The following is a 23932-nucleotide window of genomic DNA, read 5'->3' on the forward strand; positions in this document are numbered from 1 at the left end:
CCCCGGTTCCCCCCTCTCTGCCCCGGCGGGGCCGAGCTCTCTGCAGCGGGGGGTCAAAGGGGGGGGGACCCAAAAACCCACTCTGCCAAAAAAATGGCCGACAAGGGGCCAGCCCGGGGCTCTTGAAAGGGTTAGGACTGTTTTTCCGTGCAAAAATTTTTTTTTCTTTTTTGGGGGCAAAATCTCGCCCTTCCCTCCATTCCCGGCGGCCGTCGGAAAAACCAACTCCGGCATAACTTTCTTCCCCAAACCCCCCAAAACTCCCGTGTTTTAGCTAAAAGCGCACACGGGAGCAGAGCCGCCGCCCCGGGAAGGCTGCTCGCTACCGGGGGGGGTGTGTGTGTTTTCTGCGGGACACCCCCCCCCGGTCCCGGTGCACCCCCCGCCAGCGCCGTCGGTGCCCGGTTATCCGCGGTGCGGAGTTTTCTCTCTTTTCCCCTCGGAGAAGCGCTTTGCCGCCCTCAGATGCGCTGAGCGGGCGCGCATCTAGCGCGGGGGGGGGGGGGGGTGTGTGTAGGGTCGGGCCCTGTTTTTTAAAAAACACACACCCCACCCGGGAAAAGGCTGAAAAGGGGGAGCTTTGCCGAGGGGGGGGGAGCCCAGCTCCGCGTGGGTTTCGGGGAGCTTCGCCCGCCAATTTGTTGGGCAGCGCAAGATGCGCGGGGCGAGCAAAACTGGGTTTTGCTGCCCGCTTAAAAAACGCGTAAACAACCACCACCACCAAAACCCTCAAACACCCCTTTCATAAAAATAATTAAAAAAAAAAAAAAAAAAAAACACCAAACCTCCATTCTATTAAACTCGGCGGCATCACGCTGAGGCGCCAGCCCAGCGCGGCCGCCCGCGGAGCCGCCCGCCCGCGGCCGCGCATCCCGGGGCCACCCCGCAGCCCGCGGAGCAACGGCTTCGCTCCGCAATCTGTCACCTTTTCCCCCTCCTCTCTCCCCCCGCCGGACTCCTTGCTCCGCAAAGAACCCGGCTACCAGTTGCTCTGCCCTCGCTCAATAATAATTACCCCGTCCGAGAATTAATTATAATAAATGTTTTCTTGATAAACTAACGAGATAATCCGGGCGGCACACGCTCCCTAATTACGGGCCACCGGCCCCAGCTCCGCTGATCGCCCGGGTTGATTAATGCAAAGCAGCGATCCGCGGCCGGGCGCGCAGGCTGCGGCTCTGCCCTTGGCCGCGCTGCGGGGGGACGCGGGCGGCCCTGGGGGGGCTTCCGCGGGCCGCGGAGCGGCGCGGAGATGCTCCCGCGGTAAGGGGAGGGGGGAAAGGTGCCGAGATAGAAAAGGGAATTTTGTTTTGGTTTGTTTTGCAAACGAGAGCTCGGTTCCCTGCCCGCACCGGCCTCCACCGCGTTCCTTAATTTTTTTTTTTTCCTTTTCTAATTTTTTTCTTTTTTACCTCTCCCACCCCGAAGGGAGGGTTTGGGTTGCTATTTCCCAACACGGGTATTTTTTTCCCCGGGTGAGAAGGTAGCGGCGATGGATCCACCACTGGCTCTGCTATTCACCCCCCCCCCGGCTCTTCGCCCCCCAAACCTGCGCGCAGCTCCGCGGCCGCCGGCCCCTCTCCGGGGCGGGCGAACGAAAGAGCCGGCCGGGAGCGCTGGAGCCCGGCTCGGCGGGCAGCGACCTCCGCAGCGGAGCCGTTTGACCCATCTCTGCCTCCCCACCGCCAGCCGGTGGCATTTTTTAACCGCTTTATTATTTTTTTTTTCTAAACAAGAGTTGCATCTTTTCCAAAGGAAGAAATAATAAAGCTCAACTTCTCGGAGGAACCGAAATCTAAATAAATCTCTGCAGCGAAAGAGGTTTTTAGCTCTAAAGAAACTTGTGCCGGTGCACAAGGACTTTCCCGACTTTCTCTTTGTCAACGCGGTGCAATTCAGAGGAGAGAGGCCGGGGCGCGTTATACCCGGCCGGTGTCTTTGGGAAGCGCTTTCCCACGGCTTTAAAAAAATAAAATAAATAAGATAAGGGAGGTGGAAAACAGCTCCAGCCCCTCTCCGACCTGGATGCCATTCTCGCCATCCATTTCACCCACACGGAGCCATGAAGCTCCGGCCCCAAAACGCCTTCAAGATTTCTCTCCCTGCTATTTCCAGCCCGGTTCTCCTCCCTCGAGTGCTCAAAGACACCTTTGCAAAATTACTTTGCTGAGTCTCTGCATCGCGAGGAGGAGGAAGGAGGAGGAAGGAGAGGGGGTCTCAGGCAGGAGCCGAGAGAAGGGAGAAATTTCTTCCCGGTTATTTCTAATTTTAAAACTCCGCCTTGAGGTCAGGGAATAACTAAAGGCCAAAGGATCAGGCCGGAAAAAATTAAAATTAAATAATAAAAAAAAAAAATCACGTACCCAACGAAATCGCGGTGAAGAACCGGAGCGAGCCCGACCTCCGCCGGCCCGGGGGAGAGAGCCCGGCCGCGGCGGCGGGGGGACGGCTGGGAGGCGGTGGGAAGCCCCCTTCGCCTTTTTATCCAGCACCTCCCGTTCTCTTCCGAGGACCGAGCAGCCCCCGGGGCTGCCTCCCGCCCTTCACCCGGCCTGGGCCAACCGGGCCCGGCCCCCCCCCAAAAGCCCGGGCAGCCCCCGCAGCTCCTCCGGGGGGAAACCGCCTGCTCCCCTCCGGCTTCCAGCGCCCCCCCCTCCGCCCCATCCCAGCGCACACACACTCTTAAAAAAAAATAAAAATTAAAATGAATAAATTTAATTCCCCCTTCCCTTGTATTTCTACCCACCGAGCGATGCCCCCCCCCCCTCGAAGAAGGATGAAGCCAGCGGGTCGGACTTACCTGCGAGCCTCGCCGGAGCCGCGGGCAGGGCTGGGGGGCGAGGGGTGAAACCTGCCGGCCGGATCCTCGCCAAATTCAGGGGTCGGGCTGAGCTGGGAGAGAAAGCACAAAGCGGGAGGTTAGAGAGCTCGCCGCATGCACATGCCCACGACATCGGAGAGAGGGGGGGTTGGGGGGGGGGAGAGAGAAAAAAATGTTTGAAAAAGGAGAATAAATGGGGGAGAAAGGGGAGGGGACGGTGCGGGAGAGGGATGCAGGGATGCTCGGGGTCTGGGGTCGGTACATACAGAGCTGGCCGGTGCCGGAGCTGGTCAAGTGATTTTATTTTTAATAATAGTGGCAGGGTGCGTTGGAGCTGAGGTCTCTACCTCTCTCGGGGAGCTTTGCTGAGAAAGCGCCTCTCTGGCAACTTTTTGACGCAAACTCTCCAACCAATGGCAGGGAGAGAGTGATTGACACATCTAAGCCAGGGGGAAAATAATAAAAACACACAACAGGGGGAGGAAAAAACAGGCCGCTGCTGTACCGGGGGGACAATCAAGCGAGAAATAACAGCCACCGAAATGACACGAGAATATACATGAAAAGAACCTGCTCGGTTTAAAAATATACATTATGGAGCGGAGCGTATGAAGTCATTGTACAAATTAATGTGATGGACAGCAGCGATGGCGTTAGCGTATTGCCCGGGGAAGGAGAGGAAGGGGAGCAGCAAAAAGCTGGGGGGGGTGGGTGGGTGTGTATAATAATAATAATAACAACAAAAGATATTTAAATATATAAGTAAATATTTGGGAAGAGGGAGATGCAGAGCCTGCCAGGAGCCCTTGGCTGAGCAGCGTGGAGCTGGGCAAGGGGAGACCCACGGGGGGAAATGGGAGACACCCCCCCCCACTCGGGACAGAGGGGAGTGGGGTGCCAGGGTACCCCCAGCCCCGGGTCCCCCCCCCGCACCCCCATTCCTCTTCCCAGGGGCCAAGTGTCCCCGGGGCGAGGGGAATTGAGTCACCTGGGTGGGGCGGGGGGGGTGGATAGAAATGTATTTTAAATTTTTTTTTTTAATAAGATATATAGGGATGATGGTGTAGAATGGGACTTAGGCAGCGGAGCCGCGTTGAATTTGCAAAATCCGGACGTGCACGAATGTTAAGAAAAATAAACTCGGTGCAGCAAAGGGGTGGGGATGAAGGGGGGGCCGGGGGGGGGGGTGGATCTGGCACCCCCCGTCCCTGCTCAACTTCTCCCGGGTCAAAGAAAACCCCAAAATAAAGCTTTGGCAAAAGGCAGGAGGACGGAGGCTGCTGAGGTCGGAGGGAGGGAGAGCTCCCACACTTTCCTTCACTTCTGACAATAAGGGGGGGGGGGGAAATAATGCAGCCGCTCGATCATTTTAATGGGGTGACCTATGTTAATGAAGTTATAGCAATTAATTCGCTTCTTTGTGGCTCGCTCTGAGCCTGGCTGCGTGCGATCCGAGGTGGTTTGTCCTTGGACTTTAGGGCAATAGCGAACGGTGTCGGTGCAGCCCGGGCTGGCGGTTTGCAGGTTTGGGATGCTCGGGGTTGGGGGGTGGGTTTTGGTTTGTTTTTTTTTCTTTCCTTCCAGAGAGGAGGAGGAGGAAGGAGGGGGAAGAAGGGAAGGAGGGAGGGGAGAGGAGGGGAAATTAAAGAAATAAACAAACAAACAAACAAAATAACCCCTCGCACAGGAGCAGCCGCAGCCCTGCCCGCCGGAGCCGCTCCCACTTTGGCCGCTGGTTGGTTTTGGTTTTTGGTTGGGTTTTTTTTGTTTTGTTCTGTTTTGTTTTGCGAGGCGACTTGGCGGAAAGTTGGTACCCTGTTGGTACCCCCCCGTACCCCCTCGGAACGCCCGGCCCCTCCACTCCTTGGAGTTGAGTTTTAGGGCTTTTTTTCCCTTTTTTTTTTTTTTTTTCCTCCCAGAGCTGTGAGACTCTTTTGGGGGACGTTTTGTTTGTTTAGTTGAGGGTTTTTTTTGGAGGGGGGGTAGCGAGGGGCGGCTGCAGCCCCCCCCCCCATCCCTTTGCAGCATCCCTCCTCCCCGCAACCCTCACCCAGAGATCCCGCACCGGGCAAATCCTTCCCTCTCACCTCCCCGCACGTCGGCACGGCCACACCACCCCTCAGCCTCTCCTTTAGCAGAGCACCAGGAATAAATATCCCGATTGAACCCTTCTCCCCCCCTCCCCCCCCCCCGCCTTTGCCATCGTCTCCCGCCCCCACATATTATTTAATAACCTTAATCCACCTTGGAAGAATGAGAGAGATAATTCGTTCCCGTGTATCCTGACCAGGAGGGTATTTTCGAAATCGATTAAAAATAAAAGGGGGAAAAAAGGGGAAAAAAAAAAAAAAAGGAAGAAAAAAAAAAAAGGGGGGTGTTTGGGGGCTGGAGGAAGCCGGGCTGAGGCAGAGAAATCAAATTCAGTGCCTGAGGAAAGTAGCTGGGAGAGCAGGTTTGGAAGCGGAGCCCTTGCAGCCCAGCCGGGCTGCCATCCCTGCCTGCATCTGCCCGGGCTGCCTGGCCGGGGGGCAGTGGGCAGGCAGAGCTGCTGCCCCTGCCTGCAGCCTGCCAGAGGCAGCAGGGACATCCCAGCCTTTCCCTCTGCCTCCCCCCCCCCCCCCCCCGCCTCTCCCAACCCTCCCCCCCAGCCTGAGAAGTTGGGAATAATTCACGCGGCCAATAAAACAAGTGGCAGAGATGGACAGTGTTACTTAAATAAACAAGGGTCTCTTTAAAATTCTCATCCACTTCAGATGTCTAAAGTAAGATTGTGATGATTTTGTCACGGTTTGGTAAATTTACCCCTTTAAGAGGCTTTCATAAATCCCAGAACACACCTTCAGCCAGATTTGAATATAGATTTAGGTTTTAAAACCCAGAAGCTGGGAACACCGCTTTATCAAAGAGAATTTCCCTTTAGCTTAGCAATGTGTCGGAATGGCTCTTGCAAAGATTGGATCTGAGAGGGGGAAAAAGGGGGAACCTTCTTTCCTGGAGCAATCCTGCACACACTTTGCAGCTGCCTCTGCCTTCAGCCTTCTGCAGCTCGGGGAAAAGTTGCAAAAAAAAAAAATTAATAATTGTTGCAGCTGTAGGAACTTGAGGGTTTTTTTTTTAATGTTTTTTTTTTTTTAACTTTCCAATCTCTTCTGGTCCATTTGGAAAGCGTTTCAGAGCAGGTACAGTCCCAGAGAGCCAGACTAGCTGGGGCTAACGGGGAGTGAGTGGAGATGTGTGATTTTCTGCCCTCTAAGAACTTTGTGCTCAGAGAACCAAAATCTGCTTCTGGGATGAAAAGAAACTGTAACTTCTGCTTCTCAGTAAGTTCTCCAACTTTCCGATGCCAATCGTGTTACAGAGCCATTTTCTCTCTCTGCATAGCTGTGTTTCTTCTCTGCTCTTTCTCCCTCTTTACTTCTCCTTCCTCTGATTTAATTTCCGACTCTTCTTACTAGCGCGACCGTTTCGCGAGTGGTTTTATTGCCGTGTGTATCGCTCACCAGGCTGATCGCGCTGAGCTGATGCCTTTGTAATATTATGACCAAGGGGGAAAAAAAATAAAAAAAACATTTATACAGGTCGGGTGAAAGTTAAGGAAGGAAGCAACCCCCCCCCCCCCCAAAATGAACTGATTTATTATTTGTCATCTTTGTACCTCTGATCGGCTCCGGAAAGCGATGCATGCTACGCACTTTTAAGCTTTTCCCTCATCGGATTTGTGTCTAGTTAAAATATTCCAGACTTTCCTTGAAGTTTATCTGCAATTCAATTGCGGGTTGGGTTTTTTTTAAGGGTTTGGGTTTTTGTTTGTTTGGTTTTGTTTTTTTTTTTTAGTTCGACACTCCCCTTCACCCCCAAATCTCCCTTTTTGGGGGTGCAAAGCCAGAGACACTGGCAAAGCTGTGTCACTTCGAGAACGGGTCGGATTCGTTTTAAAATGCCGGAATGCTAAAAAAAAAAAAAAAAAAAAAAAAAAATCCCCCTCCTTACTCAAGCGTCTGGGAGAGGGATGGCAGAGCCGTCACCTCCTTTGGGGAAGGAAAAAAAAAAATATAAAGGCAGCACCTTCACCTAGATGAAACCAAGTTTCATAATTGGGATGGGGGGGCCCGGGGGAGGAAAGGAGGGAATGGTAGAGGCATTTAGGGCGATCTGCAATTTGTCCAGCTCATTTCGGAGCCAGACAAGTCCTAAAAACTCTACCCCGAAAGCAGAGAAAGTGAGGTCAGGGCTTGCACCTGAGGGAAGGTCTTATGTGCACCGGGAGGGGGGGGAATCGTACCCCCCAAAAAGAAAAAAAAACAACCACAAAACCGAAATAGAGAAATAAATCAACTGCATTTAATAAATAAATAAATAGTCTCGGGGGGGAGGCTGTGCGTGGCGGGGGGGACACGCGTGGGGGCCGGTGCGGGGCGTCCCGCGGGGGCCGGTGCGGGAGGTTGGGGAAGGGCTGGGTGTCTGTGTGTCTGTGTGTCCGTGTGTCCGTGTGTGTGTGTGTGTGTGTGTGTCCCCGTGTGTTGATGAAAGGCTCTAATGCTGCCAGTTTACATAATTTTTCTCTCCAGGCCATGAAGTTACCTTGATGAGCAGCTTTCTGCAGCAATCAGATTATAGCTCCCAACCCAGATATTAAAATAACGGTTACAGTCCCATATCTTGCGTGTTGGCAAACTTCGGAGAAATGAAGGGGTCGGGGGGAGGGGGGGGGAGAGAAAGAGCCAGAAAAGGGGTTTTGTAAGAAAGAAGAAAAGAAAACCGCAGAGAAGCTTTAAACTAGTCTTTCGTTTGTAACCTTTTACAACCTTTATTTCCCGTATATGAAAAGCTCCTTTTATTGAGACCCAGAAAGAACTTTTATTTTTTTTCCCCCCCTTTGGATTTTTAATTAGAGCCCATCAATTGCAGCCATATATATAGGAATCGATATAAAGTAATCCGTGGAGATGGGCTAAGGTTTTAATCGAAAATCTTCTTTGCCATTCTTTGCAGATCTTCTTTAGCCGCTGGGCTGGTGGAGAAACAAATGTTCATTACAAAAATACTCCCCGAAACCCCCAAAACAGCCCCTCCCAACAAAGCCACAATGCAGAAAGCTTGCAAAAGATCAGAAACCAACTGTTGTTACCATGTGAATAAGAAATTACTCTTATGCTTAACTTCCTTCTCCCTTGCAGGCAGTGATTTTTCATATTGGAAACTTTAAAACTAGCTCCGAAGACTCCAGATAATTTTTCCTTTCTTAAATTGTATATGGGTAACAGTATTTTCCGTGTGGGAAGGGGCTGGCTTGTGCGTCCGCGAGTGTCTGTGTGTCCGGTAACAAAGATCCCACAAGTACAACACTGCGGTGAAATCCAGACACGGTCCTCTTGCAGCTTCTCAGGCTCACAAATATCGCACTTTTTTTTTTTTTTTTCCCCCGTAGTGTTTGGGTTTTTTCTCTCTTTTCTTTCTTTCTTTCTTCTTTTTTTTTTTTAAGGTGTTTTACATTATGTAAAATTTAACTCTTTGCTTTCACGCGATGGAATATTTCTTTTCCAAGGTAAAAAAGCAAGGAGGAAAAATCCTAACTCCTCCAAAGCTCCCCCAACCTTTCTCCTTTCTAAAGAACCGGGGCTGTTTTTCTCCAGGGGAAGGAGGGAAGTGGAAGCTAAATATTAAACAATGCAGGCAGCTTCGGGTTTATTTTGGTAAATTAATTGTGAGACTATTCTGGCTCCTGTGTGTTTCTGCATGATTAAACTGTGCTATTTGTTCCCCAAAGCTGCACATTAGCAGAAAGTGCGAGTCTATTTTAAAGCATCATCCTCAGGTTTAATGTAAGCAACTAGGCTGAGTGAAAAGTTTACCCGAGTAATTGCAGCTAAGAGTCGACTTTAGTTGGTTTAATCATTATTTTCTATCTGATAAGTGCGTTTTAAAGAATGGACCCTGCATTTTTTTAATCTGAAGGAAGCGAATCTGACCGTATTTGTACCCCAACCTCGCGTCTTATCTGTATGAAATTTCAATTTATTTAAAAGCCTGGTATTTAATACACTACACGGGCCACATTTAGTTTAGACAAACCCCCTCTTGTACTTTCTCCGTAATCACGCCTAATGAAAACGTGGGATTTTCCCATTATTAAAAAAAAAAAAAAAAAAAAGTGAAAATATAATGCATCTTCATTAGGAAAATTGACTGCTGTGCTCAAGACAGTTCTTAATTGAAAAGGCAACCTATTTTAATGGTGTGGTTGAGGAGAAGATTACATACTTTATCCAAACACAAAGACAATTAATAATGAGGACCAGGCTGCTGCCATTAACTCTAATGTAGTTACATCAATGTCAAGGGAAGTGCTCGTACCTGAGAGGTGCTGGGGGAGCTGCACCCCGCCGCCCCCTCCGCCCTGCCCGGCCACCGCTCATCCCCTCCTCCGGCACCACCAGCAGCACCCAGGCATCGCCGCCGTCTCCCCCGCTCCACGGAGAAAAAAAAAAAAAACAACAAAACCCACCCAGCAGCATCATCCCCGCCGCTTTGCCCCCCTCTTTCAACCCCCTCCCTTCGTATTATTATTTTTTTTTTCTAATTTTTTTTTTTTTTTTTTTCCCCCGTGGCAGCACAACCCCAAGAAGTTGTGCAAATAGGGCTCGCCCCCGCCGCCTGGTTTAAAGGGACTTTTAAGAGCTGCCTAATTCAGGACATTTAAGAGCATGACAATGCGGAGTGGTGGTAGCGGTTAAGCTGCAGTTTGCAAACGAATCCGTGCCCCACAGCCAAGGGAAAAGTCCTTCCCCCCCCCCGGCTCCTTTCCAACGCTGCCAAGCGCCAGCGTTCGCCTGAGCGACGCCTTCGCTTAAGTCTTTTCTTCGGGCTTAAAAAAAAAAAAAAAATATAGAATAAAAAATTAAACTTTCACTGGCTCGATTTCCTGATAAGGTGTATTTATGCCGAGTGTTGGCGGCGGAGGGTTTGCTCTGTATTTTTTTTTTTTAGTGGCTTTTTGGTTTTTGGTTTTGTTTTTTTTTTTTTTTTTGTCTTTCCCTAGGAGGGACTGCTCGGTCAAGCCGCGGAGCCGGGCGGTGTTTCCGCGGCCGCGGAGCCGGGGGCGGGGGGCGCGGAGCGGTGCCGGGCGGTGCGCGCCCTTCCCCGAGTTAAACAAAGTCTTGCTCCCCCCCCCCCCCCCATTCCTCAGAAGCGAAGTCGATTTGATAATTACAAATAAAAGAATTAAATCAGAGCAGCGCACTCTTGCCCTCCAAAAAAACCCCAACCAAACCCCAAAATCCCCAAATCCAACGGAAAATCGCCCCCCCCCCAGCTTCCCCCCCCCAACACCATCCCCGCCGGCAACTTTCCCGCAGATCTTTGTCCTGTACTGAGCCGGGGGGGGGACCCCCGAGCCTGGAAAAGCAGAGCTGGTAACGCGGGGGGGGTCATGGGTGGGTTTTGGGTTGTTTTTTTTGGGGGGGGGGAGGATTTCCAGCTGGGGTCCTGCATGCGGGCGTGGGGGGCTGTCCCGCTCAGCTGCCTCCTATGGGGAAAAAATAGGATTTTTTTTTTTTTTGGGGGGGGGGTTGTTTTTGTTGATGCTGGCACCGGGAGACAATACAGCCGCTGGCTGCCCCCTCCTTCTCCCCACTGGCCCCCGGGTCTAATCCCGGCTATTCCCCCTCCGGCAGTTTTTAATCTCCACGGGGGGGGCGGGGGGGGAGAAGGAAGGAGGCAGCGGGGACAGGGGGTGTATGGCGGTACCGGTGCCCAGCATCCCCTCGTGGGCAGCCAGACGGGGCGATGCTCGGCCTGTCCTCATGGACAGACAGATGGACAGGGCTGTGCCCAGCAGCTCCTCATGGACAGACATGGCAGCGTGTGGCTGCGCTCCCAGACAGACGGACATGAGAGTGCATCCAGCCTCCCCTCCCAGACAGACAGACGGACATGATGGTAGGGTGGGCGGAGGAGCGCCCATCCGTAACTCTCAGACAGACAGACAGACTGACATGGTGTTTGGATGGGCAGAGCAGTGCCCATCCGTAACTCACGGATGGACAGACAGACACAGTGGTTGGATGGGCAGAGCATGACTGTCAGACAGACAGACATGGTGGTTGGATGGGCAGAGCAGTGCCCATCCGTAACTCATGGACAGACAGACAGACACGGTGGTTGGATGGGCAGAGCAGTGCTCATCCATGACTCTCGGACAGACAGACACAGTGGTTGGATGGGCAGAGCGGTACTCATCCATAACTCACGGACGGACAGACAGACAGACACGGTGGTTGGATGGGCAGAGCAGTGCTCATCCATAACTCTCAGACAGATGGACGGACAGACAGCTGTGGCCCACCAGCCCACGCTCAAGAGCCGCTCAGGCTGGGTCCACCCTGGTGGGGCCAGGCTAATCCCCAGGAAGACAGACAGACAGACAGACGGGGCTGTGCCCCGCTCACCCCGCCTGGCAAGGGGGTGCCCCGTTCAATCCCAGCCAGACCAGGTGGAGCACGGCTAATCCTCGGGCAGCGACGGGCAGGGCCGGCTCCGGCAGAGCCGTGGTTCCGACCAGGAACACCCGGCCACGTTCAACTGGTTGTTGGACAGACAGACCAAACGTCACCCGGGAGCGTTTCTGCCGGGAGAGGTTAGAACCCGAGCGGGTCCCGCAGGCAGAGAGGAGTTAACGCGTCCGTGGCCATCGCAGCGAGGGATTTTTTTCCTACCTGCGGAAAAAAAATAACGCCGCGATGGATTTCCTTCCCTGTACAGGCAGGGAGAGGCAGAGCGGTGGGGTCCAAACTGGCTGTGGCCTTTAGGAACTACCCTAACATCCGCAATCGGAGATAAAAAGAAAGTTCCTGCTGGTTCCCTTCCAGACAAATGAGCCTGGCCGGGTCTCTTTGCTCTTTAGCAGCATCTGCCCACCCTCTGCACCTGATTCCTTCCAGGAGCCTTTCATCTCCCTCCCCTGCCTGCTCCCAGAGCCCCGGCGGATCTGCCCGCGGGCTTAATGGTACGGGAGGACGCGAGTCCCCGGGGACGGTGCCATGCCCACCTCCTTCTTCTCATCTCCGCTCGCCGGAGCGCTGCTCTTCCCGCAGCTCCCCCTCTCCCGTCCCTCCTCAGATGGCTGCTCGGGAAAGGATTTTTTTTTTTTTTGACGGGAGGAGAGGAGTTTCGGGAGCTTTCATTTTCCTCTCCGGAGACGGCCGTGCTAGGGGCCGTCTCTTTATTTCTCGAAAGTCTGTCCCTGTAAGGGGGACGTTAATGACACGCTGGTTTATGCCTGTGTCTAAGAAGCAGGGACTTGAACCAGACGCAGCAGGATTTTCCGTGGAAGCGTGCCTGCCTTCTGTGTTTATTTTCATACTGATGGTGTAGGTAAATCTGCTATCAACAGGTTGTTGAGGAAGCAAAACCCCTCCTTTCGTGCGCACTCACTGATAAACACCGCGATGAGGTCCTTTGGCGGGAGGTTTCTTGGGAAAATAAATGCCTTCTGGGTAGATTTTTTTTGTCGTTTCTTAGCCTTGCCCCGTCCCCACGCACCGCCGTGGCGCAGGGTTCCAATTGTTTGCCTGAACGTGCTCGTCAGGAGCATCCAAGATGCCCTCGAGTCCCCGAGACACCCAGGCGGCACCGGTGGGTCTGGCAGAGGACTTGCAGGAGATCTGTGCCCCCCTGGTTCAGCAGCTGGAGGCCAACCGGGACACGCGGGGACATCTCGGGTGACACTGGGCACCTGCATTCAGGCGACAAAGCCACGTTTACGGTCTGAGCTGCTCTAACCTGGAGCTGCTCCTTCTTGGTGCAAGGTGATGCCTCCGTTAAAGGTTTTTGCATCCGCGGCTGAAATGCAGGAGTCGGTAAATAAGGCAGCCCTGCCCATGTATTTTCCTGTAATCACTGTGACTGTTTCTTGGTGCCTTGTTTAGGCGGATCGGTGATGTGGCTGCCTCAATTGATGTGGTGTCTTGATTGACACGGCAACATTGAACACCAAGGGGGGGGTCCGGGTTCAGGAGGCGCCAACAACCCAATTAACGAGAGCAGAATCCTTCTGAGGTGTCTTGGTTTGGCCGCCCAAAGCATATTCTTGCTTGTTGGTGTGTGCCTAGGGAGCATTTTGTGCTGAGTCTGTGGATGAGACCTGGAGAATGTCCTCCAAGCCCTGAAGTTCTTCTCTTCAATGCGTAAACCCAGAGCCATCAGGATGAGGTGCAGATAACAGATAAAATACGCCGGTAGTTTCTTTGAAGCTTGCTATGGCGAGGATGGGTGAGGGTAAAACTGGCTGCAGGTGTTCCTTTGAGGAGGAGAACCGTGACCAATGCTCCAGCTTGTCTTTCTGCTCCCCTTCTCCGGGCAGTGCTGGGATCAGGGCTGGTGCAAAGGCGATAGTCTGCTGGAGGGGAGAAAGGGCAGAAACGGGCTCTTCAGCCCTGCCTGGGGCTGGGAGGAGGAGGATGGTGGTCGGCACAGCGCTGGTGCTTGTGTGTGTATGTGCAGGAGGATGGAGTTGGTCGGGGCATGAATGTCCAGCTAGGACTTGCTCTGCCACGCGTCTCTTCCTTGTATTGCTTTTGAGGAAAATGAGAGTATGTATTTCCGCTTCCTCAGTTCACCGTCTCGTCTTTAGTGAAATGTAGGAAAGCAGTAACTTCAGCCCCATTTTGGTTTTTGTAATATTTTGCATTCAGCCTCAGCATATTTTTCTTGTGTCATACTTTGCTTTTGGACTACCTGTAGGATTTTGGACTACCGCTATAGGATTCCTACCTGAGCATGGAGCTGGGAGTAGGTTTCTGTAGCTCCATATTTAGGGCATTTGCTGTGATTTAGTCTATACAGTCCGTAAACCTACATGTTTGGTATCTGCTGAGAAATTCAGAACAAGTTGCAGTATGTCATTAGTCTATGTCACAGGCACAGACACAGTCTATGTCAGCAATTCAAATATTTTACTGAAATGCAACTTTCCAACCTTTTTTGACATAAGCATTAACAAGAAATGCAAATTATAGTATAATAGTGTAATTGCCCAACTCCCCTTAACTTACTGCAGTTCTTTATTAAAGAAACACTACAAAAGAAAGCAAGCCAATTCCTTTCACATAACTAAGAACTTTTAAACGAGAGCACATTTTTTAATAAAATATTTAATTTTCATGCTATCCTCTTGTACTGTAGAGCCTCTGTGCTTGGATTGTAACAGGGGTTATTATTTAAAGCCTATTAGAAAAAAAAAAAAGAACTAATATAAACACCACTGGCTGTATTTTACCCTGCACTAGTCATTCAAAAAAGCTTTCCAGTGTGAGATATATAAATCATTATTGATGAAACACAGGACTTTTAACACTCCAGATTTTTTGTATGCACTAGGATCACAAATCCAAGTCCATTTGCTAAAGAAAAGAGACGTGAAAACTGTTTCTCAGGCAGAAGAGCTAATTTTGCAGCCCAAGTGGGCCTTCGTTTCAAGGAAAACTATTTCTGAGACAAAACTCTATGCTCTCACAAAGATGGTTTCACACTGCAGCACCGAGCCTTAGGAGTTTGTACATTCTTGCTCCAAACGTGGCCATTTTGTCAAACTTGTGCATAACTCAAAAACTTGAAGGAAAAATCAGCCTGGCATGGAAATGGCACAATGGTTTTGAGAAACGCAGTTGGAGACCTTAGAAAAATGTAGACAAGGATGTTACGGATTGTAAAAAAAAAGGCTGACCAATAATCAGGTAGTTGTGGGCGAGCCAGTAAAAGAACTTCATGCTGAATGAAACTCTAGTTATTACTCTGTATATTATTAAATTCTTTAATTACCATTAGTTAGGAAATAAATCTAGCATTTGAATACCTTACCAGTGCTAATGAATTAATTCACACCACACCTGGATGATATAGGGATGTATTATCTCCATTTTGCAAGGGAGGAACTGTCCTACGAATTAAGGTCAAGCAAAAAGCTCATGGGAGGAATGGGCTGGTGCCTCGACCGCTTCGCACATACACACTGACATCCCTTCTTCAGGCTTCTTATCGCCTGTCTGCAAAATCCAAGGAAATAACACTCACAGCATCTCCCAGAGAAGGAATTTCAAATGACACCTCTACGGTCCTCGATGAAGCACCGTTTATGTGGTTTAGAGACCCATGGAGAAGCGAGCAAATGGACAACTCCACATGATCTCCCAGAGTGCTAAATTTTGCTCAGGTTTAACTGAAGGATGTGTAAAAACTCACGCGGCTACACATCTGAGGCAGATCAAGAGTGCAAGGTGCTCCTTCCAATAGCGAGCCTGGCAAACATTTGCAAAAAGTTGCTTTTGCCCTCTGCTCACCTCATGATCCTGGACTTGGAGGCAGCTCTGCTGCAAGTACACCACCATGCAGCTTCAAGGGCTTGCTTAATTTGGCTACTTGCCTTAATTAGAACCAATTGTATTTTAAAAAGCCAGCTCCCTCGCTGGGAACCAAAGAATTGCAAACTTATACCCTGGAAAGTTCCCCATTTTTTAAAGATGGAAGAATATGGAGGGAAATTTGCCCAAATTTGCTAGAGGTGGCATAGTTCCCCTGCAGCGTCCTGCTCCTGGTCCTCGAGAAAGCAGTGGCATCCTGAGGGGGAGATGGGCATCTTCATGCCCATCCCCAGCATATCGGATATCTTGGGTTATATGAATTAATACCCTTGGGAGTTTTCTCCTTTCACTGAAATATTTTCTTCTTCCTTTCACGTGCTAAGATCAACGTCCTTATGGTGAAAGTGAAAAAGAGCCAGGCTGTTGGGCTCTCAGGGAATACGGCAGGGGTGGAAGTGGCACTGGATATGTCCTCCTCTTAGAGCCAGGTTTTGCCTGGGTGTGTGGCTTGGGAGAAGGAATGAGAGACTAGATTCCAAATTTATTAAAACCAACAAGAATGTTGCAGCATGGATCAAATACTTTCAAGTGTTTGTCCCAAAGGAACATTTAGAAACCCATCAAATGTCAGTTTGTACTTTAATTATTCTGTGTTTCCTTACTCTTATGGTAAAAGGAGTTTTTATACTTGCCTTTCCTAATTTTTTCTTTCCTTTTTTTTTTTCTCCCTTTAAGGCAGCCAACCCTCCATGCTGAATCCTTATAAAGGACTTAAAAGCACCTGAGAATGTCTCTCACTCCCCAAATCCTCCTTCTGTGATTTCCCTAAGCGGTCACCTTGCTGATAGCTGGGATTTCCCTTTTCTCTGCAGCACTGCAGACAAGCTTTTAGCCTGAACTTCTTCCCAGACTGACTCTTGTTAGGGTATTTCTTAGAAAACTCATCCAGTATCTACCCATTCATCTGCTCTGGACTTGGGCTTCCAACTTTTCCTTCTCCTGAGCTGACGCAGAAGGGAGTCGTCCGGCTAATGCGAGAGTTGTTGCGTTAATCCTAAGTCCTTCTGTAGAGTTTTGAGCACCTTACGTACGGAGCTGGGTGGATAATGCATTTTCTTTTTGGTGACCGAAGCAGAAAACAGTCAGGATAAGAGTTGACTACATACAGCTAAAAACAGGTATTTCCCCCACCCCCCCCAGATTTTACAGATAATTTAAAAATCTTTGGAAATGTAATTCTGAATCAACTGCAGACATCGTGCTTAGCTGACATAAAATATTTTATTTTTAGGCTATTTAAAAACTTTTTTTAGTCTATTTTTGGTAGGAAAATGCTATTTTAAAATAAAAAAAAGTTTTATTTACAAGAAGTAAAATAAAAATAGAACACTGGCATTTTCAAAATAAAGTCTTCCTTAAAAAGACATCCAAATGAATTAAGACGTTTTTATTTTCCCAATTTCACCCACACTCACAAATAGTTTTGAATGGCATGATACTCAAATTTTCAGTGAACTTACTATCTATCAAGATATTAAATAATAGCTTAGTTCCCCCCACATGCTGTGACATCCCTTAATTCCTTAATTGCTTTAATGTGAGCAGGTTTGGGTTGCGTTTAGACGAATTCTTAAAAAAAATTTCCACTATTGTACAAATCTGCTGTAATTGTTCCACTGATGGGAAGTGGGTGAAGAAGGGAGGGAGCAGGCGTGCGCCAAACACAGCATCCTCTGCTCAGAGCGTGTCTTCGATGCCGGTGTCCAGCGGCACCAGTGACGTCGATCCCAGCGCTCTAGAAATCACCACCACCTGCAGTTGTGCTGTTTACAGTACAAGAAAGGAGACATTTACCTTCCCCAACGTGAACAGACAAAGCTTTTGCGAAAGAAAAAGAATCAGAAAAATCTTTTGATTAACCAGCTATTCATAAAAATGCAACTATGTTAAAATGTCAGGCAGGTTTTTGCTAATACGGCATCCTGAGACGCAGCCTTAAATTCACAGGAATTTTGGTTTTGGTCATCCTTCTGCATGGGTGTGAGCTGTGGCTCAATCTGGGGCACTTTGGGTGCGGGCACAGGGAAATACACTCGTTTGACTGTAACGCAACGCGTGGAGGAGCACGAGCAAGTGGAAACTACCAGCGGCGGGGATCGGTACGGGGATTTATGTACCTTTTTGCATCGAAAGCAAACGTAACCGAGACAAGGACGGAGCAACCCAGACGGTCCGTCAGCAGCTTCCCCACGTGACAAACCCGGGGGCAACTCCAACGCGGTCGGTGCGGCCGCCTGTTCCGCTTGCCAGAGAGCCAGATGCTGCCGCTTGGAAGAACCTCGTCCACAGCTTGCTGCCGGGCTCCTGTGATTGCTGTCCAAAGAGCAGCGGCGTGGCGTGCTGGGATGACTGGGATCCCAGCATCCCACTACAATTTCTCCCCCTCCTGAAAATATTATTTTAAATTAAAGATGCAACCTCCCCCGTCCCCAAAAAAACCCCAATACAAATTTTATACCTCCCCTTGATGTAATTAAACATCTTAAAAGCACAACAAAAAACATTCCAATGGAATGAAAAAAATATTACAAAATTGTGACAGTGGGAACCCCCCCTCCACAAACCCCGGATCTCTGGGTTTATTCCTCTAATGGCTGAATATCGAGATGAAACAAATCTTTTCCTTCTGATGACAGTAGTTAGGACATGATGAGCTATATTGGCTAATTAACCAGTTAACGTAATAAACTCATCCTCAGATTATAATGGCTATAAGGAAGGAGCGAAGGCCCCTGCTGATCGCATGCCATTCCCTTCAGTGGAACTATACTGATTTTTCCAGAGAATATTTTCGGTGTTTCAACTTGCTGGAAAATGTTTTGAGAATAGTTTGACCTTGCGTGTCCGTAACTAGAAAGCTCTGATTTCAGCTAATGTGAAGTGACTTTTTGGCACCGTAGGGATTACGGATGAGGTCTGGTAACGCGAAGTTGAGTTCAAGAGTAAATGTAACTCTTTCAAAGCAAAACTCTAGCTCCATTTCGAAGGGATTGCATTAGGCGTATCAGGTCCAATTTTGCAGCTGGTGTAGAGCAGGGCTGCTCCTTTGAGTACACAGCCCAGACAGGTGGATCAGGCTGGAGGTGCCCACAACTGCTCATCCATGGCCTCTTGCGCTGTTTTTGCAGACTACGGAGAGCTCAGCTACTCCTGTGACTAACACATTTTCCTTTGCTCGGTCCTGGTTTTATTTTTAAATTGAGCTGTATTTGTTGGGTGCTTGGATAAAGGAAAGGAAGGGAAAAAAAGCAAAGTCTGCTTGTGAGGGAGACAAGCTTAATTCCATTTAAAACCATTTGCAACACAGAATTGAAACGAAAGCACAACATAAGGTGAAATTACAGCATTCATTAGATTTTGCTGTTGTTGGGCTGCTACCTACACACTCAGTCCAGCAGCTTTCTAAGCAATCAAGTGGTGCCATGTTGCCTGATTTTAAATAAAACCCAAGATCCTCCTCCTTCATTATTTCCGCTGGATTTTATCCCTGTCATTGTTCAGCTCTAACAGTGCCTTTTGAAGTGCTGAACTCATTGTGAAAATGGCCAACGTTGAGCTCTACCTGTTGCCTATCTCCATGTTGTAGCCTAAGAGAAAAAAGGGAGGGAGAATACAGCTCCAGCTGGGGGAGGAGGATTTGGCCCAAAGAGTCTTTTAATGAAAGAAAGTGGTGAAACTTCCAGTGTTTTCAGCTGGAACAAGTGTCAAGGTAGCTCTAAGAGAAGGCGGTGCTCATTTTTCAACTCTCTCTGCTTTGGAGGCAATGAATGCTAATTGCCAGGCTGATTTCTTTGGTGCTCCAAGGTCTATTCCCTGGGATGCGATTTTTCGGGGGGGTCTCCTAAGCCAGGCTGGACTGAGCCAAGGGGGTAGCTGCCCGAGGTTTCCTGGGATAGTAGATCCTAAGGAGTATTGCACATAACTACTGGGTGTTGCACAGTGTCTCCTCATCCCAGCTGTGCTGGTGACCCCACAGCTGGTCCAGGCACACACGAAAATGAAGAAGGCAGGACAAGGACTGGAGTGTGGCACAATATTCAGAGTATGCCACGCAGTCAGTGAATTTCCTGGATGACCTGTACGAGCTGAGCTGGAGGACTCCAGGCGAGTAAAAGATATTTCTGTCCACAGGATGCCCAAGAGACTCTGTTAACACCATCTCTGCTCCTACCGCTAGAAATCCAGTGGTAGGAGAGGACCTCCCTTAAGAGGCAGCAGCCTTGTGTCAGTTTATAGGTCTAGATCAGACAGGGCTTGTTTAACCCAAGGTTTTAGGACTTTCTGTGTTGGCAAGTCTTTGCATTTGTGGATTCGTAACTACTGCAATTGTTATATCTGAGAAGCCAAACTAACTGCAAGGGGCAGGAGCAATAGGGAAATACTGATGGCATTTTTTACGATGTTCACCAGGTCCATTAGATGGGATCCTGGCTGTACCTCTTCTGGCCAAAGTGTTTGATAAGGCGTTCGTTCAACCTGGCACCAGTCTGTGTGTCTAGTGTAGCATCTATACACATTTCCTGGTTTTATGGTATTACATCAACACCCCTTTAATTTCCATTCTTGCGGTAGTATTTCAATAGCTCATACTCCTGATTAGTCAGTACAAAAGCACGAAGAATGGGAGCTATGACCTGAAGGGGGAAGGAGAGACGCCAACACCAATGTTGCACAAGACACAGCTTATTCATTCATACTTATTTATGATTCAGATGTGGAGTAAGAGTACTACATTTAAAAGGAAATGGTTTGTGCTTTTAATAAGGCTCTTCACAGCTGTTCTGATATAACCTTTGCATTACCCACTGCATTTTCCTTACAGTATTCTGGCTTTATGGTCTGCTGACTCACAGACATGTATCTTCTTCATTACTTTAAAAAAGTGATTGCTTTATAGCAATCTCTCTATGTATACAAAATGAATGCTATTTCCATTTGCTTTTATATTTTTTATATATAATACAAAAGCATTGCTGTTATTAGTTTAATATGGAGAGCCTCTTAAAATGGTCCAAGCATCATCTGCTTTATTAGTGCCTACTTGATAAAGCTTCCACATTCGACAGTTAGTTTGCTTCTGAGGATGCTAAGGCTTTACAATATGCACTGAGATTTTGATAAAATCTCATCAAAGCCTGCTAAAAGATCTCCTTTATCTATTTTGATTGGCTTGATTACATTGATTAATGAAACACTGGAGGATTTCATGTGATGGGATTAAATAATGCAATTAGTTTTAATAATTTTTCTAAAAAATAGAATTAGGTAGGAACAAAAGGGAAAAAAGAGAGCAATGTTCCGCGTACAGTGTTCATGGTAAGTCATAATTCTTTGCTGTACCCCTTGGAACGGTGGCATTTTACAGACTTCAGATGCAGGCATGCTCAAGAGGAAAGATGAGTGAGGAAGTTAATATTGGAGTGAATCTTAACGCTATAGTATTTTATGGGGTCTCACTCATGCCAGTGCTAGGAAGGAGTCTTGTTGGCACCCTGAAGGCAGGTCGTTGTTTTGCTGTACTGGCCACCTCCTTGTTCATCTCTGGTTGTTTACAGGAGAAGAGGGTTTCTGGATGAGAAGAAAGCGTATATGATTTTAGTGGGTTAAGTGTATTTGGGAACTTGCAGCAAAAGCCTGCAGTTCTGTGAGAGTGTATGGTAGCTCCTTGGCCACGCCAAGTTTGCATAGACACAATTTGGAGCCTGTATGCAGACTCCTACGCTGAAAGCAATGGGGTTGCTGTAGTTTCACCACCAAAGGATTTCCCGCAGTACAACCGATGTGTCTTGGGTCCAAGAAGAGAGATTTATGGAGTCAGAAAATTAAAATGAGAATTGTCATTGTCCCGACTACTGAAAGCTAATGGCAAGCAGGTTCGCAACCAAAGTAAGAGGAGCCAAAAGAGACTAGAAAAGAGAAAACTGTATTTCTTCTGCTGACCGTTCTTCAGTTTGTGCTCAGTTTATAAGTTTACAAACTGCCACCTCTCCTAGGACACCGTGCAGGGACCTCCATGCTTCCCGTAAGGATTTCCATCCCACATGGGCTTTGAGAGAGGTCCTGGAGTGTTCAACTTGCATGTTTACCTTCTACTTCAGAGTCAAGGCTGCTGGATTCGGTTCCTGGGTCTGCCCTGGACTCTGGGGTCAGTCCTGAGCAAATCCTTTAGTCCTGGACTCAGGTACCCCCATGGGTACCCATACCTAAGATGAACATAGCTGCATGTTATTAAGAAGATGAGGAACAGTTCAGCCCCATGTTATCCATGCCTGCCAGTCCTTAGTTCCCAGTGCAGTTAATGAAGAAGGGAAGTGACAATTAAAAAAAAAATATCCTTTTAGTGGCCTGTCTGTGTTCAACTCCTCTGTGTTCACTGTGTTGGAAGTCAAGAGCTGGTCTGAATTGCTTACCCTTATATTGAGCTTAAATGCTGTTGCAGGTGGTTAGGTCAACCCTAAGCATGAGCACAGGAGGTCTAAATAGGGCTTCCCTTTTCTTTGTTCTTCATTTGCCTCAGCTATGCAGTAGCTGGGCTAATGTTCATGTGCCATTTGGGGGTTCAGTGATGTCTAATTGCCAATTGTAATTTGTCCTGGAGATCTTGCAGGGAAGTGGCCATACAAATGCAGACTGTCGTTGCTGGAGATTGAGGTCTTACCGGCATTTCCTACACCTAGAATATCAATTCTAATTGCCATTTATTTTTCTTCTCATCTAGGTATATCTCTATATCTTGTTTACTGTCACTCTGCACTAAGCTGTTACTTCAAAGCATTTGCCTTGAATAATCACAATCAGTAAACCGCATAACAGCTTTGTTAAATACACTGCCTCTTCCCTTTTAGTATCATTCCTGGGAAGAAAAGACAAGCAAAAGCTGTGCATTTTGAATCCAGATCTGATTTCAGAGATAGCAGGCAGCTGAAGTATGTACACTCAGGGTTTAGAGAGGTTTGGGACTACATTTTTTATTTGGGATCACCTTTGTTAGGAAGCAAGTCCTCAATCCATCAGTGCCTTTGGCAGAGCTTACTGCCTCTTGAGTAAACTTGTCTTTGCAATATTGGGCACTAGGTAATGTGCAAACCAGAGAGGTGTACCTGCAATAAATGCTTGGGAAAGACCTTGATCTTTGTCCTGGTTGCCTGGAACAAACCAGAAGCTCCCGGTTCAATCACTTACTCTACTTGTTTCTGTCTTCATTCATCCTTGCAGCTCCTCTTTGAACCTCTCCATACAGTGGGTCATGGAGAAGTTCCATCATCCATGTGCTTCATGGTTGGATCCGTGGCTCAGACAGTGCAAGAATGAGCATGCTGGTTGAACCTAAATAGGACCCCCTTTTATATCCTTTTTAACAGCTTTTGTTTTCCAGTTCATAGGCAGATTTTGGATGCTTTAGCAGGGAAGGCATGAAATCTTGGATTTTCTTCTGGCTTTGCTACTGGACCTTGGTGTGGCCCTGGATACCTTCCCATCCTACCCTTTGTGTGTTTTGATCTGTCACACTTTAAACTCTCCATAGTATAGAGCATCTCCTACATTGTGTTTGTATCATACCCAGCTCAGCAGGGTCCTGATCTGATTGGAAATTTAATATGACATCAATATTTTATCTTCGATCGGTACACTACGCACCAATTCAGTTTACTCTTTACTGCTAGCAGCCCAAATATACGTATGAGTCAAAACCCAGACTGCTGAGGCTGAGATAAACTGGTTGTCCTATTAGAACAGGTATCTAGATGATCTGTTCTGAAGAAAATGTTGGGCCTTTGTTGTAAGGGCTGGCAGCGAGGAGCTGAGAGTGAATGTAGGGTGGCAGAGTAGCAAGAAGAGAGCAGCTGTGTGTAGCGTGCATTGGCCAGAAGAAAGACTCAAGGTCTCCCTTCGCTTACTGCTACAGGTCTGGGGAAAAAAAGAAACAGGTCTCAGGAGGAGAATGGATGCTTTGAAGAGAGGTTCCCACCCCATACCTAAGGCATGGTCCCTGCCTGCACACCAGCCTTCTCCACAACACACATCCCACAGCCTGTTTACGCTTGGGCCAAATGCTCCTACCTATGCGCGAGCCTCTTAGGGTTTGCTATCGCATTGACAACACTGATTATCCATGGAAAAATGTGAATTCAGACACAAGGAGGCAGATGCCAAAACCGCAATAACTAAATAGGAGGGTGAAAATGATGTGTTGGTTTTGGTGGTGGGTTTTTTTCATGAGCAGAAGTTCTCTTAGCATCTGAAAATTTGCCTCTGTACTGCAAAAAACGCCGCTTGCAGACTGCTAGAAGAGGCTGAGATCAGACTCTATAAGTGTCATCCCTTTAGGGCTGTCAAGGAAGTAAAATATTCATCCCCTGAGGCTCTGCCATGGAGCAAATGTATTAACTAACAAAAATAAATCACATTCTTTCTAATAAAATATTCAATTGCTTGTTTGTTCTAACAAATATAAGAAATGGAGGTTTAATCAAGGAAAACAAGACTTTACATCAGACCACAAGGTATTCTTGGCTAGAAGTCTGCTAATATGCTTGAATAATTCTGGTGATAGTAAAATGGAGCCACCCAGAGAGGGTAGCTCTTACACTGATTTAGAGTGACAGGATTTGGGGAGACAAAGAAGTGGCCAAATGAGCTCTGAAAAATTATCATTTATGAAAGTTTTGCTAATGCCTTATCTTGAAACCTGATA

Source organism: Buteo buteo, chromosome 6 (genome assembly GCF_964188355.1).
Source record: "Buteo buteo chromosome 6, bButBut1.hap1.1, whole genome shotgun sequence".
In the NCBI taxonomy this organism is placed as follows: domain Eukaryota; kingdom Metazoa; phylum Chordata; class Aves; order Accipitriformes; family Accipitridae; genus Buteo; species Buteo buteo.